Below are 20,832 nucleotides of genomic sequence, written 5' to 3' on the forward strand. Positions count from 1 at the left end.
ACAGGCTGATTAACTGTAAGGGCTCAACTGGGCAGTTGCCCCACGGAGTTTCTCAGATTTTGGCTGGGGGAATATACACCTGAAAACTCATCTAATGATTGGCAGTAGATGGGGGTTGTTGGCTCGATTTCCTCTGGGCCTTCATTCAGCTGGGAGTGCTGTATGTGGTCTCTCCAGTTTGACTACCTCAGGGTAGTCAGACTTCTTACATGGCACCTGGCTTTCCCCAGAGGGAATGTCCCAAGGGAACAGGCAGAAACTACCTGGCCTCTTCTGGCTGTCACCGGTGCTGCATGTTGTTAGTTACAAGCAATTCACTAAGGCCCGTTCAGATTCAAGGAGAGGGGACATAGACCCCCACCTCTCACAGAGGCAGATAAAAAAGAATTTGAAGACATGTATTAAAAACCACCACACATGGCAAAAGGCTGGAGGTTTACTTCGAAAAGGCTAAACTACAAAGGCTCTGGATTTAGACAGCAGATTTAATTAAGAAACCTTACTGAAAACCAGAGATTTACACTATAAATTTGCATAATGAATGCTGAAACCCTCAGCCTTCTTTCCCAACTCAGGTTTCAGAAATCTTATAAACCTCAGGCAGGCAACAGTTTTACTGCTCTCTGAGGAAATTCAGTAGTACCAGAGCAAGTACTTTCAGATTACTTACATACAAGGAACACTCAATAAAACAGTCAGGTCACTTATAGGGAGGCCTACCAAATGAAAATACCTGCCCGTTCACACACGTCTTCCAAACTTAAACATGAATAATTCGACAGCCAAAGATATCCAGACATTGAAGGAAAACATACAACATGAAAAACAGAATTAATCAAAAGAAACAAAAAACAAACCAGAAAGAAAAGACAGTGCAGAAAAAAAAGTCCTCAAGACAAATAATAGTATCGTGTTCATGAAACAAGAACGAGATGTCATAAACCTTTTTTTTTTTTAGAGAAAAAGAAAGTGCTCTTATGAACTAAATGAGGACATTTTTAAATAAAAGGTTACAAAAACAAGTGGGAAAAACAGCCCAAAAATGTGGGACTCTCCCTAACCCTCCAATAAATAGATCGATCGATAGATAGATATACTCAAAATGGGAGAGAATAAGACTAAGAAAGTTTTAGGATCAGTCTAGAGTACAACATCTAACTAATAGATATTCCAGAAAGAACAAGAGAAGCAAAGAGAAGAAATTTATCAAAGTAATGAATGATTCAGAAAAATTTCCCAGCACTAAACCTAAGTGTTGAGATTAAAAGTGCCTAGCAAAACTGATGAAAGTAGAACCACTACAATAAAAAGAGGTAACTGAAATTTCAAAAGATTGGTAAGATAAAAACCCTGAAAATTCCCAGAGGGGGCAAAAAAAACCAGGTCACACTTAGAGAATCAGGAACCAGAACAGCACAAGAAATCTGAGTAATATCTGGTAAAGATGCACGTAATTTCCTATGGAATTGTCAGGTTATACAATATCCACCATAGAGAAATCCCAACACCCCACCAGGAGAAACACACACACAGTGATGCTCATGTAATGTAACACTGTACAGCATTTAAAAGTATGGATTACATCTAAATGTATCACCATGAATAAATCTCAAAAACAAAGCTAGCTGGAAAAGTTGTGATGCTATTTATATAAAAATCACAAATTTTACAAAATAGATTAGTTTAGATGTGTGAACATATAGGAAAAGTATTAAAAGCATGCTATAGTAGTATAAAAACAAAAACTACTATCAAGACCAAGCTGATAATAAATTAATTGTAGGGAAGAAGACAGAAGAGATGGAGTGACAATATTTAGCTAAAACTGTTAGCATTTTCTTTTTGAGAGCAGTTTGAAGTGAACATAGTGAAAGCTGGTGTCCATTAAATCTTGATGATAGGCAACAAGTACCCTCTGTCAAGAATCAATTTAAATTTTCATTCTGTTAAAAAAGTTGCATACACTGATATAAAATTCATGTCTCAGTAAAATTTCATTCCAACACATTTCCCTTACTATATAATGGTCACTAATACCCATTTCCTTTATAAATATTACAGTAAAATTTAGCCAATCCAAAAATATAATTACTTGTTCTGTTCAATTTATGGAGTGTGAAAAAGCTATGTAAACACATATGCAGAACAGAAACTGTTTAGCCAAAATAAATGTCACTTCTGTTTTAACAGACGCCTGGTCTAACACTTACAAATAAAAGATCAACTCATTTAAATTTATCTGCCCACTAAATTGAGAGTTCTTTAAAATTATTTTCAAAAGAAAAAGGGGAAAAAGTGTGTAAAAATGGGACCAAGCAAAGGAGAGAAAAGGTTCAAAAGTGCTACAAGAAACGAGGCATGAGATTTAAAGTTTCATTGTTTTCTCAAAATCCAATATATTTAAATTTATCTATACTATTGCCAAAATAACCATCTGTACACAAGCAAATGCCTATGGTATGTCAATTTTTAGTGAAATAAATTTATAAGGAAAATAATCATTCATATTGATATCATGTGAAAAGGATTTTCTAGTTCAAAACAGATGGAACACAACCATTTACTGCTCTTCCCTCTCAATACACCATCAAAACGTTAGTAAAGGAATTTTTTTAAAAATATAAAACAAACAACATTGAAAACTTAGGGAGCAGTGAGGGGAGATATCAAAAATCTTTGGAAGGTCTAAGGCAGACGGGAGCATGGTGATTAGATTAATTAACAAAACAGAATGGTTTAGGGCCAGCCCGGTGGTTCAGGCGGTTGGAGCTCCAAGCTCCTAACTCCGAAGGCGCCGGTTCGATTCCCACATGGGCCAGTGGGCTCTCAACCACAAGGTTGTCAGTTCAATTCCTCGACTCCCGCAAGGGATGGTGGGCTCTGCCCCCTGCAACTAGTAACGGCAACTGGACCTGGAGCTGAGCGGCGCCCTCCACAACTAAGACTGAAAGGACAACAACTTGAAGCTGAACGGCACCCTCCACAACTAAGATTGAAAGGACAACAACTTGACTTGGGAAAAAAAAAAAGTCCTGGAAGTACACACTGTTCCCCAATAAAGCCCTGTTCCCCTTAAAGTCCTGTTCCCCTTCCCCAATAAAATCTTTAAAAAAAACAAAAACAGAATGGTTTAAACCCGCAGGTTAGAATATGCAAGTAGCAAATCAGAAGTGGAAGAGACTTCTAGTCAAGTTCAGAACTCAGCTTTTGGGGACAACATGGTGATTCCTCAAAAAATTAAAATTAAATCTACCCTATGATCCAGTAATCCCACTCTGGGTCCACAGCCAAAAAAACTGAAAGGAAGGTCTAGAAGACATATTCACACATCCTTGGTCAGAGCAGCATTATTCACAACAGCCAGGAGGAGGAAGCAACTCAAGTGTCCAATGAAGGATGAATGGATCAACACAGTGTGGTATATACATACAATGAGTTATTATTCAGCCTTAAGAAAGAAGGAAATGGAGGACGTTATGCCAAGTGAAATAAGCCAATCACAAAGACAAATATTGCATGGTTCCATTTATAAGAGGTATGTAAAGTTGTCAAATTCTTAGAAACAGAAAGTAGAATGGTGGTTACTGGGGCTGAGGGGAGGAGGTAAAGAGTTGTTGTTTAATGAGTGTAGTTTCAGTTTTGCAAGATGAAAAAGTTCTGGAATCTGTTGTACGACAATGTGAATATGCTTAATACTACTTACATTTAAAAATGGTTAAGATGGCAAATTTTATGTATTTTAACCACAATTAAAAACTTTATTAAAAAAAGGCTTTTGGTGATAAGACTGGGGCTAGAAAGTCATCTACACAAAACCAGGAATCTAAGTGGCATAGGACTTCTCATCAGCAAAACTAGATGACAGAAAGTGCCTTTTAAGAAAGTGCCTTTTAAGTTCCGTAGCAGAAAATCAAATGATAATGTCTAACAAAAAAAATCATGAAATAGTTGTATAAACATTTTAGTTAAAGATAATGCAAGTAATTACCAGAAGATCCCACACATATTACAAAAAAGTGTTGTTTCTGGAAAGCTGTATTTATTTTCCTCATTAGCCCTCTATAAAATTTGTTTTATTTTAAACTGTGCATTACTTTGATTTTTAAAAATTGTTAAATATAAAAGTATCTTTACTAAGCTGTATAGACTACTCAATAGATTAACAAAATAAAGTTAAACTAAACTTATTTTCTTATGGCTTTCTATTATAAAATATGAAGCATGTTTCTCTGAATTAAAAAAAGTCAGTTGTAAAGGTAATAAAATGGTATTTAGAAATGAAAAAAACCTAAGGCAAAACAAATTTAAAGGAAACATGCCTGCTGATAATAAATAGTAATTATACCATTCATAACAGAAGTATTGGTATATTATCTTTAAACTAGCCAGAATACTAAAAATCTGTAATTCAACAGCAGGAAAAAAGTGGGGGCAAAAATAACATACAATTTGATTAATAAATTTCATGTTGTGAATTGTAGCCCTAGATTCCTGACTAAGCACCCTAAACTTTTAAACACTTTACTTTGAAGTTGAGAATCGATGATCTTTCTGAATCAGATGATCCAGGTTTCTTCAAGTCTGGAAAATGCCCAGCTATTACCTCTTAATATAATGTATTTCTTCAATGCACTCTATTTTACTTACAGTTAAAAGCAAGGACTCTAGAGCCAAGCTCTACGGATATGCATTTATCGCCTACATTCTAAGTGATCTTGGTCAAGTTACTTAATCTTTCTGAGTCTCAGCTGTCATGAAATGTGGAGAATAATCTCTACCTCAGAGCATTGTATTTAAAAAGCTCATACACATGAAATGCTTACAACAGTGCCTCTTTTTATTTTCAAATTTTAATCGAGGCCACATATTTTCCTAAGGGTTATCAAGAAATGTTTCTATGATGTAGCCAAGTAGTCTTGACCACCAGCCTGTTACTAGAACAACGCCTAGATTAACAGCTTTCAATATTGTGTCGCTGAAATTAATGATAGTAAAATAAAATCCATACTCAGCTCATGCTCAAAATGATGCTTAAAAAGTCACATAGTACTAATACCAATCCAGAGCCATATTCTTTCACAAATATCTGCATCAAATCCTAAACATTAGTCTCTGCTTGACTGAGAAGCAAAGGAAGTACACACTCCCCCTTCATCAAACTCAGAGAACCAGAACATTTGGCTCTCATTTCTCCTTCAAATTCTTAATGCTTTCAGTATTAAATCAAAAGTTCTCTCTTCTTCCAAATCACCTTTGGTGTACTGCAGCATCAGTACTATTTTAAAATAAGAGAAAAAGTTCAAAAGAGTCTGAATAATTGTTAAATTGATACTCTTAACTGTTTTTATTACAACAGTTGGATATCTGGGCATTGACCATAGCCAGCTCCAGTAATAAAGAGATGTTACTGACGGGCATATGCTGGGCAATTTTAAGAATCCCTCAAAGACTGAAAACTGTAGCTCTAGATTAGATGATGAAAACAAATCAAGTCACAAATTTTGTGAAATGAATTTATGATGAATAAGGTTCACCAGAAACAAGAATAATTTAGATGTTCTTGTTCTAACTCAAAAGCATAGCTAGAAATTTCAAATTTGGGGCAACAGTACCACTTCTTAATCCCTCCCCTATCCCTTCGGTAAGGGAAAGGTAGGTCATAAAATGGAAATAACTCTGTTGACAGTGGCATTTCGCTTTAGCTGCAAATTTACTGAGAAAAACAAAAACCCATCATTATTTGGGTATGTGTACTGTGTCGTAAAAATTAGACTATATGCATATGTGAACTGTGAAGAATATGCATCCAGGCTATATCAGATTGTCATCAAACTTTGAAAGCAATGCTCTATGCCAGAAAACAATGACATTTAAGATATGCAAGAAATGAAAATATTTACCACAGATTTTACTTCCAGCAAAACTGACTTTCAAGTATAAGAGTATACACAACCTCTGATGAACACGCAAGAACTAAGGGAATATTTTTCCCATGAGGCCTTCCAGAGGAACCTAACTTGAGACAAAGACATAAGGATGGTAGAAGTGAAGATGAGGAAGAGAAAGAAAGGATCTCCTGAGGGCAAAGAACTAGAACGTTGGAGGAATGACCTTGGTAATGGCAGAAATCTCATTCGCAATGACCATTGGGACCATTCGCTCAGGTCCATGAAGCACCCTCTGCCATCATGGGCTGTCAAAAGCTAGAAATGCCAGATTCTTGGGTATCGAAGATCCATTTAGCATGGGTCACAGAATCTATGAAAACCCCAAGTCGCATCATCTCTTTTAAATCAACAATCTCCCTCTCAGGGATTCCTTTTTACATTAAAAAGAAAAAGGTATGGGCTTTAGGACAAAATAAACTTGAATTCAAATGTCAGCTCAACCACTTATTGTGTGACCCTGACCTAATTATTTCTAAAAGAGCACCTGTATCACAGAGTTGTAGCAGTAAATGATCGAGATAGTACAGGTTAAGTGCATAGGTCAGTGCCTGGCATAAAGTAAGTGCATCAGAAATAGAAACTACCATTACCATTACAATCCATAAAGCATGCTTTAGTCTATCACAGCCAGCCTAATACATAAATAAAATCAGATGTATTCAAACAGAAAAAAATTATAGTTTATGTCCAGGATTAACTATCCATATTAAGTTGACAGATGCAAAAATATCTGATGTTTAGAGAATGATTATCCTATGGATAACATCTTGAACTCTCAAGTTTTTCCAACTAGGCTCAACTATATTTAAATATTCTTCAATAGCTTTTTCATTCCTGAAATCCCTTCAGTGGTTTCTGAAACCAGCAAACCAAAAAACAACCTTATTTAATGAGACATTATCAGAACATTTTAGTTGATGTTTATATATGTTATATACATACATATATTATACATATACATTTGCTTATATTTCAAATGTAGTAAAATCACTGCATTTATCTGAATTAGTCTTACGTATAACTCCATTAGACATACCAAAGGGTATCACCAGTGTTAGTATTACTGTGACAAAAGGCCAATTCACTACGAAAACTTCAGATTAGAGTCCAATTCATAAAATTCCATTCTGCTGTCCAACTTGCCCCTATTGCTGAAGACCCCCAGTTATTGTTTTACATGTAATAAAATGTACCCATTTTATGTGTAGTTGGATGAGTTCTGACAATATATACACTTGTGTAACCACCACCCCAACAAAGATACAGAACATTTCTATCACTCGAACAAGTTCCTTCATGCCCCTCTGAAGTCAATCACCCCCTCAGTTCTAGACTTAGGCAACCACTGACGTGCTGTCAGTAGAGAAGTGTTGCCTTTTCTAGAAGTTCATGCAAATGGAATCGTATGGTATGTATGTACTCATTTGTATCTGGCTGCTTTCACTAGCATAATGTTTCTGAGATCCATCTATGTTGTGTTTATTATCAGTTTGTTCCTTTTTATTGCTTACATGGCTTTTAAAAACTTTGGAGCCCTTCCCTTCCGGGACGGTGTCTACAGGCATTCAGAATGGTCCAGCGTTTGACGTGCCGTCAGACGCTGTCCTACAGTCCAGCCTCTAAAAAAACTAGACTGTCCCACCCTCTGGTAATACGATGGTTTCCTTTTGTACCAAGAAGGTTGGGAAAGCACCAAAATCTGCATGTGGCGTGTGCCCAGGCTGACTTCATGGAGTTCGTGCAGTGAGACCTGAAGTTCTAAAGGTTGTCTAAAATGAAAAACCATGTCAGCAGGGCCTACGTTGGATCCATATGTGCTAAGTGTGTCCATGACAGGATCAAGCGTGCTTTCCTCATGGAGGAACAGAAAAGTTGTGAAAGTGTTGAAGGCACAACAAGCACAGAATCAGAAAGCTAAATACAAAAAATAAGCTTGCATGAGTAATAAAAACAATTAAAAGGCTAAATAAAAGCCACAAAACAAACAAACAAAAAAATTTGAGTCCTCCTAGATTTGGAAGAAGACGGAGGCAAAGCCTAAAGAAAGTAGTTTAGGCCTGGGTAAAGAAGATTATCACCAGCTGCCTGCTCAAGTCCATTAAAAGTTTAATATTCTAAGGTAAAAGAATTTTTCCCCTGACCATAACACTAATTTTTTCAGCCATTACTGCAATCAGAGGGAGTTCATGTCCTATCTGTATCTGACTACCTGGATGATGAAACAAGAGCTAAAGGTACTCTGGACTTTGTCATGATGTTATGCTTGATTGTTTTACTACAAGATTGATATCAAACATTTTCAGACATCACCTTTCTAACTTCAGCAAAGAAGCCCAGGAATAAAATAACTGCTCTTCCTAATCACAACAGTTTTTCAATCAGCTACGACAATCAAATAACTTCAGGACTATATGAGTTTACTTCTAATTATTCTGTCTTTTCCTCCCTCCTAAGTAAACCGTTCCAGATTATGAAAAGCAAATTAAGAAAAATACCAGATAGCAAAGGTTTCATGAGGCTTTCAGAGGAAATTTTATTTGTAGTGTGACTGCCTAATCATTTTAGTGCTATGTTTATGACAAGTAGTGAAGTGGAACAGAACATGGCTCTCATGTATAGTTACAGTCCTAATACTCACCAGTGAATTTACCCTGGGGCGTGGCCATAGTATGGCCAACATATTTAGAATGTTTTACACATTGAGTGTTTGTCATGATATAATATATAACCTTATCAGTACAAAAATCACCAATATTCGGACAAAACTACTCAAACACTCATGTCTTCCTTGGGAGAATTAGCTCCTGCTTGATAGAATTAGTTCCTACTTCAGTCTGGCCCTAAAAAGGAGGCTTCTCAAGATAAGGCACTTTGTAGTACTTCACACTTGATAACTCCTCCCTTGTTGAAACTCTACACTGCTGCTGAATTTGAAAATACTCACAATCAACACAGTATTCACACTGCCTTTTTCCTTCAGCCTCCTAAATTCAAGAGGGAAGTGGACCCCTTACAACAGTGATTAGCCTTCAACCCAACATGCAGCATCTGCCCTCTGATCCAAAACCATTGCTTCAGCTTCTACACTGACTTCTCAAATTAGATTTTAGTCCAGATTTTAATCATTAAATTTGGCCATTCTACATATCCAAGCAAACATAACCAAACTCTTCATCTCTGCAGCCAAACTACCTTCATACCCCAATCTATTTATATTAACTACCATTAGTCTACCTATTCATCATCTCTCTTCTAGTAACTCAGACTAGAGACCATAAATCATTTTTTTATATATAAATCCAACCACTATACACCAGTCACTATGTTCCATCAAATCTCCCCTTTTAAGTGCCTCTCTTATTTTCTATCATAATCTTGAGCACCATCTACTATTGTCTGGATTAGCTAACGGCCTCCTAGTTGGTCTCCCAGACAGACTTCAACTCCCCTTCCTTCTTCAATCTACCCTGAAGATTACGACCAGCTTAATTTCCCTAAAACATACCTCCATTGTCCCAAAGAATGTAGTGACTTCCTACTCCCGAAGTGACATTAAGTACAAAACACCAGTCTGAACCCTCCTCTAATCTGCCCTGCCTCGGCTTCACACAGGACAAGCACATCACGCTCATTCCTACCACACGGTCCGTTTGTCCTCCCTTCTTTAATTGAGCTAACCAAATCGTGCCAGGTGCCTATGAAATAATACCTGTTCCGTGATGCCAGCCCACCCCCTCATCCCACCCTCTCACCACTCGTACACCATTATCCATATTCCCTTTAACATTTTTGCCTTCCCTACTCCCTCCTTCCCTACTAACTTGTGACCTTGGCACCTAGCAGGTACTGAGGAAAATACACATTAAAAATATACTCCTTCAAGAAAGGATATCCTAGTCAGCCATTCCAACATTCACATACACAATAAACTAAATTGGCAGAGAACTAAAAATCTACTGGAACACTGATTAACCTCCACCATAAACTACTGTACCACTTCCTAAGTACAAGCAGTTCTTAATTTCCAATAATTTTACTTTTGGTGTTCCACATTTAAAGCACCCAGCCACTTACACCCATTTAGACAGATGAGGGCGCGGTAATGAATTCATCACTTGGTTTGACCAGATGCTCTGCATAAAGCATTCCCAACTCCCCACTCACATAGTGCTTTTTGAGAACTGCTTTGGCTTTAGGCCACAATCCATCAGCCTCGCTCTTCCTAGGGGTCCTTGGGCTCAGAGTTAAGAAAAGGAGGAGGAAGACTAAGCTGAGCAAAAAGAGGAATGTATGGAGGAAAAGAAATGTATGCAAAGGATTGTTTACCTTAAATATAAACCAATGACCTTGTCCGCTCCACCTTCACCCCCATAGTATCATTCAAGTACTATTCTTGCAAGCACTCACTTCAATCCAAGTATCTTTGGAGTTATTTTAAAACTACCTGTAGGTTAAAATGTTTAATGTGTCATTTTATAGACACAGCATCTAATCAATCATTAAAAACAATTAACAAAAACAGCTGTATTCTAAAGGAAATACACATTTATGCCTATAAGATTTTGTCAAGAAAAGAAACAAACAAGAAAATAAAAAATAGGCTAGAAAAGTAGCAAATACACAAAAGAAGAAATTTGAATGTCCAATAAAGATGAGAATGTTCACTCTCACCAATAGGAAAATACAAAATTAAAGTCACAATGAAACAACATTTCTCTCTCATTAAAGGAAAAAAAAAGATTTTCAATACCAAATATGGACAAGGATATACAGCTGTGCCATCTGATATAGTAGCTACTTACTAGCCACATGTGGCTAATTTAAATTAAGAATTTAAAATGTGGCTAATTCAAATTAAGATTTACTGTTAAGTATAAAATACATACTATATTTCAAAGACTTAACAGAAAAATGCAGAAAGATCTCAATTTTTGTTTACATATTGAAAATTGTTTTGATATGCTAGATTAAATAAAATATATTATTAAAATTAACTTGTTAATGTGGCTACTAGAAAAATTTAAGTTACATATATGGTAGACATACTTTTATAGGACAGCAATGATACTGGATAGAGAGCAACAGAAACTTTTACGTACCACTGGTGGAAGCATAAATTGGTACAGCCACTTTGGAGAGAATTTTGGAAATTTCTAGTCTGTTGTAAGATGAGAATAGTCTACAATTCAGCAATTATACGCCTTAGTATGTGCTGTGGAGAAACTGTCACACATATACAAAAAGACATACAAATGATGTTTTAACACCATTGTTTATAATTACAAAAACAATCCAAATGTCCATCCAAAGAGACTAGACAAAATGTGTTATAATCATACAATGGAATACTAAGCAATACATATATAATACTATTCTAAAAAAGAAATAGAGCAACAAGGAAGAACTTCATAAAAATGTTAAGTGAAAAAAGCATATTGTGTAAAAAGACATTCCATATATCATCATGTACAAAAACTATAAAATCTCTTAAACAGTACTATATGCTATTCAGACTTACATGGAGATCATATATATGAGGGTAGGCACAAAATTCAGCATAATGGGAAAGAAAAGACAGAATCTGGGAAGATTATATAATATATAGAAGGACTTCAACTATACTGGTAAGGTACTATACCCTAAACTTAGCTGGGTAGTGGGTACTTTGGTGTTCGTTATTCTTTATAACACTTTTTACAACTGAAATATTGCTATGTTTTTAACATATGATTTTTGCATATCACGTATAGCACTAACTGGGAATACTTTATGGTTTGGGGGACATAAGCAAAATCTTCACAATTTTAACCATGTTAAAAGCAGTTATACCTTGAAAACCACAAAGGTATGGGAGAAGCCACATATACCGTGTTTCCCCGAAAATAAGACCTAGCTGGACAATCAGCTCTAATGCATTCTTTTGGAGCAAAAATTAATATAAGACCCAGTCTTATTTTACTATAAGTTTGTTTTATAGTAAAATAAGACCAGGTATAATATAATATAATATAATATAATATAATATAATATAATATAATATAATATAATACCGAGTCTATATAAGACCGAGTCTTATATTAATTTTTGCTCTAAAAGACGCATTAGAGCTGATTGTCCGGCTACACCTTATTTTCGGGGAAACATGGTAATATAAACACCAAATATATGAACACCAATTTTATATCACTACTACAGCTACAATGAGAAAAGGGGAACAATACATACATCCTAGATCAAGAGTTGGAACAGTTTTCCTTTAAAGAACCAAACAGTATATAGTTGGAGCTTTGCCGGGCCATATTGTTTCTGTCAGAACTACTCAATCCTGCGATAGTAGTGGGAAAGCAGTCAGACAATATATAAACAAATGAGCATGGTTGTGTTTCAATAAAACTTTACAAAAATAAGCAGCAGGCTAAATTTGGCCAATAAGCCACAGTATGGTGACCCTGTCTAGATTCATCTTTAAAAAAGAAAGAAATAAATCCGTTAAGTGAAAGTCTGAAGGAGAAATAGATTTGCACAGTAACAAAATATGCCATACAAATAACCTGGTAATTACAAAAATGTTCCTTGTCCATGGCGACATCTAGCGATCGCCACCTTAACCCAATGATCAAACTTAGCACCACTAATAGTGTGACAATCAGGCATTTTGTGCCTCCTGCTGTGGTGTAATATGAAGCAGCAGCACCTATGAAGTGCCCTGGCCAAACTGTGCAACCTGAATTTAATGCAGTCTTTAGCTGCAACTTAACTTACAGAAGACAAAGGAATAAGTTTTTAAACAAGACCTCAAAGAAACAATCAAATTCTGACATAGGATTTTACAAGATAATTCATCTCTTCAAAAACAGTATTATTTTTTAAAGTGGGTGTTTAATTTAAAAGAGAATTGAGATGCAACAGCAAATGCAACGTGATGTATGATCCTTCACTGGACCTTGGTATGGAGGGGGGAAAGCTATATAAGACATTTTTGGCCCAACTGCAAATAAATTAGGGATCCATGACTTCTGGGATTAGATAACTGCGTTATGAAAGATAATATTATAGCCATAAAGAAAAATATCATTTTTTTTAGCCTCATACTTAGTATTTATGAGTGAAAGTGACGTGATCATGTCTATATTTTTAAGTAGCTCAGCAAAGGTTATGTAGATGAAGCAAATATGGCAAAAATATAAAATACTGTTGATTTAGGTGGTGGGTAGATAAGTACTCTATACTGTTACGATGTTCTATAGGATTAAAATTTTTCATAAAAGGCAAAAATGCAATGAGATTTAGCTTAAATTTTATTCATCATTCTCCTCCACAAATATTAAATTAGTGCTAAGTCTCCCTAAAAGTTCTCAAGGTTACATATCAAAATCAACCCAAAAGAAATTCTTAAGTTCATGACCCTAATGTTTCGCTTTTTAAGCATCTAATTTCTAAAAGTGAGAACAAGCCAAAAATTATAAGCTACTCTAATTATACTGCCATTCCATTTTCATGCATTTTAGGAAAATTCTTAATATACAACATATACTTATAATTTTTTATCTCATTTTAACTTTTTACCTTGCATATTTATATACGTTTTACTCACTTTCTCACACCCCGACCCCCCAAGGCAGACTCAAATAATCCTTGTTTCCCCCAAGTGCCTAGTGCAAGCAGACAATATTTACTAAATAAAAATTGAATAAAAAATGTGTTCATACCTTTAACAAGTTAAGCACCAAGTTCTTATGAAGGAATGTAAATCTCTTTCCCCCCTCTCTGCCCCCTAGTCTCCTCTCCCTAAAAGACACTTGTTTCTATGGGAAAATTTATTCAGCAACTATCTATAGAATACAACACAGATACATGAACAAACAGCTAAAAAACACAACTGTTGCCCCTATGAAGCTGTACTCTGGTAGAAAACGAGAATCTTAGAAGAGAACTCTTAATTTTAGAGTCAAAAGGACCTCAAGATATACGGGCCAGCCCTCTGGACTGGGTAAAATACTGCATTACAGACTAAAGCTACTAATCCTATAAAGAATAAATAACTCACAAAGTCACAGAATCATGAAAAGGTTCAATGGGGACCTTAAACAGGGTCTTCTGCCTCCTAGTTTAGGTACTTTCAACTTACCATGTCATGTCATTTAGTAGTAGTAGTAGTAGTAGTAGTAGTTGTTGTTGTAAATAGTATTAATGGTAGTTACAGCAATAGAAAGCACTCAAATGTTAGTGATTATAATGTGCCAAGCTCTATGGTGATGGTTTTACATGGCTTATATCAATTCAACAATTTTATGAAGTATATTATCATCCTCACTTTACAAATGATAAAACGGAACTTTAGAAACATTACGTAACTTAAGTTATCCATCTATGGAGTGGTAGAATAAGGATTCAAATCCAAGTAGTCTGAGTCTAGAGTCAGTGCTTCCAATCACCATCCTCCTTTTGGAGCGTTATCCACAAACAACCCACTCCAAATATAAAGGCTTCTTACACTTAACATACACTTATAAACATCCACAAGTAAACATTGCTAAGCAACTCCTAGCCTCAGACAAGGGGATAGTATGCTGAGCCTCCTGGTCTATTTAAACCACCCAGAGTTAGCAGTAAATTCAACATCTACTCAAGTCCAGCCTTTTTTTTCAACATCGCAAACAAACCTTTTACTTATAATCCATTATAACCTTATAGGACCACCATCATATATACGTAGTTTGTTGTTGACCAAAATGTTATGTAGCATGACTGTACTTGACTACATAATTTGGCCATGCAATATATACCGAAACAAAAAAATACACCTATATGAATTCCATTCTATAAGGTGGTCATAAAGTCTGAAAACATACATGTACTTTAACATATTTTGGACTATAACATCAATAAACCATTTATTCTACATGCACCTGTGTTTCCAGAACTGATGGCCACGCACCTGTGTTTCCAGAACTGATGGCCACGCTGTGCTTAAATAAAAATTAAGTAAACAAAGACAGAAGCAAAAAAAAAAAAAAAAAAAAAGGCAACACAAACCAAAAGCACAAGAGAACAGCAAATAACCTGAACTAAAAATACAAACCTGTCACTGTAAAAAAGACTCAAGACGAAGGGTAAGAGCAATAATGCAATTTAAATCTAAATCATCACTAATCCTTTCAAACTGGAGTTAGATTTGATAAAACAAACACACAAAATGGGAGAGTAGAAAGGAAAACCATTACGGATCAAGTTATCATTTCACTTTCACATTTTGACTCAAAACACTCCAGAATGGCTGACTAGAAATTAAACTCAGTTTCCTTACATTTAGGACCTAAAACCACCAAAGCTTTAATAAAATTCTGAATTATATAAACAAACCAGTTATAAGAGATAATTTGAGAAATCAAGTAAGGTTGTTTTGTGTTGTTTTTTAATCTAAAATATAGGCCCTCAAAGATGTGCAAATGTTAACAGCTTAATAAACCTGGTCTGAGTTACAGTACTAAAGTTAACATATTCAAAATTTCAAGTACTTTTGTACATCAGCACTTTGATAAAAATGATAAATACAGTTACAAAAATATATTAAAAGTGAAACTAGTAATTTGAAGGCTTATTTGGGTACTGCAAATGAGGTCTCTTAGGTCATGAATGGAACTAGTGTTCATTTTTATATTGGAACACTGAAATAAACACAAGTTGATTTGCTTTAAAATAAAAAAAGTCAATTCATTACAGCAAGCATGATCACATGACACTGACTCAATGACACAAATGAAAGCAAAAAAATGCATTAAAAACAAAGATCAAAGATTTCTCACATTTATTGTTAAGTGTGCAAAGTTTGTGTAAACTCAGGAGGAGACATCGTTACCAAACTGGACCGTCACTAGGAAAGCTATAGAACAGAAAGTAGAAAACTAAGCACCTGCTTCAAAGCTAACTACAATAGGACATCCTCATGTAGAAATTGACAATCTAGGAAAACCAAAGGCGCAACTTCGAGTAATACACCATAGCTATTAAGGGGACCAGTGACAAATACACACCAATTTGAGCACAACAGGCTAAGAGATTGGCTCTACCAGTTATCTTCAACAGAACTGTGAAAACAGAAGTAGCTATTGGTCAATCACTAATCTTTCAGGTATATACAACTCACAAAGAACAGAAACAACGTCTCTTCCAAACACAAATGACAACATATATTTTAGAGGTACGCCCCAAGTTATTTAAGCCACACTTCAGTTAAAGTCCTGTTCACTCTGCTCCCATTATCCCAACCTTTTCTCCCATTCTCCTATCCAGGAACTCATCTACCTAAGGTTGGACAGTACATGGAAACGCCTGAAGCCCCCCACTTTCCTCATGCCTAATGTAGGGATCTCTTTTCTATCTTTGTTCATTTTTAATCTTAGGTACATTTCCCCCTTCCTACTTCCTCTTTTCACATCCCAGTTTTTGTCCAGTTATGGAAAAACTCTTCTTCCCTCTCTCTTGTTAAAAACAGTGAAGCTCTAATCACAGCTTTTAAGCACAGTAGGAAACACCATACATCCCAAATTTTCCGATCATAATTTAAGCCATCCACAAAGGGAACGTTGTAATGTAAACTGAGGAAGAGTGTTTGTTATCAGAATGGAAAATCTATGAGGGCAGGAATGAATGTTGTCTGTTCTGCTCAGTCTCCACCCTAGAATAGTGCCTTGTGTATGAGAAGGCACTCAGTGAATGTAAGAATAATGATTGGAGGTGGGGAAATTACCTCCGGACTAAACTCCATTAAACTAGACCGAATTCTTTACTTCTCAATGGGTCGGTAATCTGGAGTTAGTAAAAGTAACAGGAAGCCTCTCAGTAACTAAACTTGATCTCCCATACAGTCAGTCTATCATTTAGAGTTCCTTTGTGTTAATCATTTCCTCTTTGTAAAGGACTAAGAAGGGTCATCCGTGTTCAACGGATAAGGCCAGTTCATTAACTCCGCATTTACCACTTTTATCAGAAGAGGGGAAAAGCAACTCTGCCGAGATAGGTTAGGCACCCATGAGCAATATGGACCCTCCTAGATTCTCCTACTCCTAAGAACATCTATTAACTAACTATCCCTTTTCAATGTGTAGAGTGCACTTACGCATACTTACATCAAGAAAATAAAAGGAAATTAGATCTAAGAATCAGTGACATTACTCCCAAGCTTTAAAGTGCTTATAAATCCTTCAGAACTTCAAATTATATACCCTTTATCAAACCTGCTTCTCAGGTACATAGAGTGGCAGTCGTCTCCCATGACCTGAGGAGAATTCGTTCCAACACCCCTAGGGGACGCTTAAAGCCACCAACCACTATATATACTGTTTCCTTTATGCATACATACCCATGATAAAGTTTAACGTATAAATTAGACACAGTAAAATATTAACAACAAAACAGAACAATTACAACAATACAGTGTAATAAAAGTTATGTGAGTGTGGGCTCTCAAAATATCTTATTGTACTGTGTTCACTCTTCTTATGATGACATGAGATGATACAATGCCTGTGTGATGAGACCGACTGACACTGGACAAAGGGATGATTTACATACCAGAAAATGGCTCTAGATTTCAGCACGCTACTCAGAATGGTGTGCAATTTAAAACTGATGAATTGTTTATTTCTGGAATTTTCCATTTAATATGATTACAATATTTAATATTTTCCATTTAATATGACCGCTAGTAATTGAAACCAAGGAAAGCAGAACTGTGGTTATGGGGGGATTACTGTATGCACTACCTATCAAACGAAATCTGTTCACTTGGGGTTTTTTCCTTCTTCTGTTTTTTCACATCAGCCCGGTAATGTGCCCGTATCGTAGAATGCCTGAGGGAGGCACATCTCACAAAACTGCATGAACACCCAATCATCACCCTTATGAACTACAAAAGGATCAGGGTTTTTTTCCCTTATACTACAAATCTGATTATACCTGATAACCACATTATAAAACAGTTTTCCATGAAGGAAAAGGTTTTTCGTGTTTCTAACATGTAGTAGATTTCAATAATAAGTAGTATTATTAATATAATAAGTATATTATTAATATAATAAGTATTAATATAATAAGTAGTAGATAACATGTAATAGGTTTCATTCATAACCTATTTTGAAGTGGAGGACATCCTACACAGATAAAAGCACGGCAATACTAGCGAAAGGTTTTATCCTCCCTACATATAACAGGTCCCATCTCTAAGAGTAAGAAAAGTTCCTTAATATCCAATAGAAGTCTGCCAATGTTTGTCTCTCCTCTAAATATCAAGCAGACTATGATATAGGGGTCTTCTTTGGTTCTAAAGGATGCAAAACAAGTTTGCCAACTAGCGTTGTTTCTAAACTTTAAGATCTTTAATTTTTTAAGAAATCAATCTAAAGCCAATAAATATAATCTTGGTATTTCAACATACTCCAAAAGAAAACTTTGAAGCCATTTCCTTATTAGCAAATGAATATTAAACTATTTAGCTAAGTCATAAGAGCTTTATAACTGGTGAACTATGCTTTAAATGTTATAAACCATGTTAAATTTCTAAATATATGAACAAGTTGAAATATTACACCTGATTGCTAAGCTACTGGGTTCTTAAAGTTAAGTAAGTTATTGCAAAGGGTATAATTATAAAAGGTATATGTTATGCCAAAGAATAATAAAATACTGTAGATGTCGTAAGTTAGTCGTAATAAAATAAAAAGAAAATTTACTTGAGAACTCCTCCGTGTCATGCATGACCTACAATAATATAGAGCAAAATACTTATGTCAGCTATTAACATTAAATTGAAGGGGAGAAATAAAAGTCTGAAATTTAAATGAAAACTTAAAAAAAGTATTAGTTACCACATGGTATTTGTTTCCTAGCTTGCTAGATGATACTAAAAACTAAATCTCAAAAATCTTTATATAGTCTGAGAAATGCAGCATATAGACTACACTTTTGGAAAACTTCATAACATTGTCAAGAATTTAGTAAAGACTTCTTTTATTCGTAACACTGATTCAACAACTGAATCAAATATCTCAAGCTAGTCTAAATGGTGGGGGTTTTTTGGTGGGTGTGGGGGAATACAGATGGAATGTTGAAAAGTGTAACTCAAGTCAAACCTACACAAAGAAGTTAAATCACGTTTCATTTGAAAAAACATTCCAACATGGCTAATCAGAGATATTAGCACATACTTATATTAGTCTAAAAGACCAAAAGTTATTTTATTTTAAATCAATGTTTTGATGTAAACAAGTACCACCAAGAAAAACAAAGGCAGATTATGAAGCCCAAGCACCCTCTTTTTACCTATACTTGTGAGATCAGCTGCTAGAAGCTCATGTTGAGCTGTCATTTTATAAATTTTGTGACAGTCAAGTAGAAACTATATTCCCCAAATCTACCCTATTTCACCTTCACTGTTTAGTATGAGTACAGGATAGTGAGACGGGAAGTAATCCAGGCTATAATTCCAGAGGTTACCCAGTTGGTAGGAATCGTACCTCGTATCCCCAATTAATCAGTTCTCTTAATCCACAATTCTGCTATGATATATTTACATTCTATATACAATAAAACTTTAAATCTACTATAAATAGCAGATTGTTTCCATCCAAATTCTAAAATTAGTTCACTTAAGAAAATAAAAAGAATCAAGTACAATGTGAAAAAGATTCACTGAAAATCCAGAAATAACCATATTCCCCCAAATTCTCTTACCACTAATTGTAATTTTATATTTTAAGCTAAGTATTATTTTAATAAATTTTGCTATTAAAATTGTGGAAATTTTTCTTTAATTTAACCATTATAACTGATATTATCAGTGGTTTCCCATCTAATTTTTGCTTAAAAATCAGTGAACTAAGAAAGGCATATTTCACAGGAAAAGTGAGGGACTCTGTAAAAAAATGTCCATTATAGGAAAATAAATTTTCAACAAGGGCCACTTTTTCTGACCTTGTCAACTTGTGAATCAGGTGTTCTTAGAAGCACAGCTATTTAGATACTACACCATTCCTTCAGATGATGTAATCTTAAAGAATTTTGTAATTAATAACACATGAATTACTACATAAAATAGTATTTACTGACCTCACTGTAAGATAAACTGAAAAGGCTTTCGCCTACTCCTGGAGTCTTCATAGAAATCAGACACCCAGTATAAGAAAACAGGTGTTGAAAGCTCTGCTGGTCACTTTTAAGAGAATAATCATAACGTGAACAAATCCAAAAGATAATGTACTAGAAACTGGAGAAATCTTAACTAATCGTTATGAAAAACCAAATAAAAATACTACTCCATGCTGATAATGCAACAACATGAAAAACCAGTGCAGAAACTGTGATAATACTTTATGAGAGCAAAAATAAAGATGGAAAGGGGAAAACACAAACAACAATTAAAAAGCAAAACAAAACACAAAAACAACATTGAGAGAAAGTAAGCTCAGTAAAAATCAGGATTATCCTTGAAAGAAAATCTGTTGATTTAAAAAGAAAAATCTGTTCTAAATACTAAACTTTAAAACTTCTACTGAAACAACACACTGCCTACTCAGGAGGCCTACAAAAATATTTTTTTTAAAAATTATCATTTTAATAGTATAATTTCAACTACATTTTAAAAAAGAAAAAAAGCCTGTACACTTGGAAAAGACTATTATAATAATTAGAATAACTTGCCTCACTATTTACTTAGAAATGCTCTATTTAAAAGTAGGCCAACAATAGGAACTTTGCTATTGCACAAGAGAGAAAGTAAATGAAATGTCTATTAACATTCAGTGTTGATGGCATGTTTCTCCATCTCCTTAGAACAGAGTGACTTACACTGTCTACTCTGAACAATTTACCATTTCTACATCCATGC

The 20,832-nt window shown here is 35.0% G+C and overlaps 1 protein-coding gene and 1 non-coding gene across 5 annotated transcripts in view; both read right to left on the reverse strand.

Annotated features, from left to right (window-relative positions):
* The window catches only part of PPM1B (protein phosphatase, Mg2+/Mn2+ dependent 1B), a 63,249-nt gene that overhangs the window by 40,745 nt on the left and 1,672 nt on the right, over positions 1-20,832 (reverse strand). The window lies entirely within an intron of this gene.
* LOC117033525 (small nucleolar RNA U13) lies at positions 17,766-17,868 on the reverse strand. The gene has a single exon (XR_004424915.1). It is a non-coding gene; the product is annotated as a small nucleolar RNA U13 (small nucleolar RNA).

Source organism: Rhinolophus ferrumequinum, chromosome 13, assembly GCF_004115265.2.
Source record: "Rhinolophus ferrumequinum isolate MPI-CBG mRhiFer1 chromosome 13, mRhiFer1_v1.p, whole genome shotgun sequence".
In the NCBI taxonomy this organism is placed as follows: Eukaryota; Metazoa; Chordata; class Mammalia; order Chiroptera; family Rhinolophidae; genus Rhinolophus; species Rhinolophus ferrumequinum.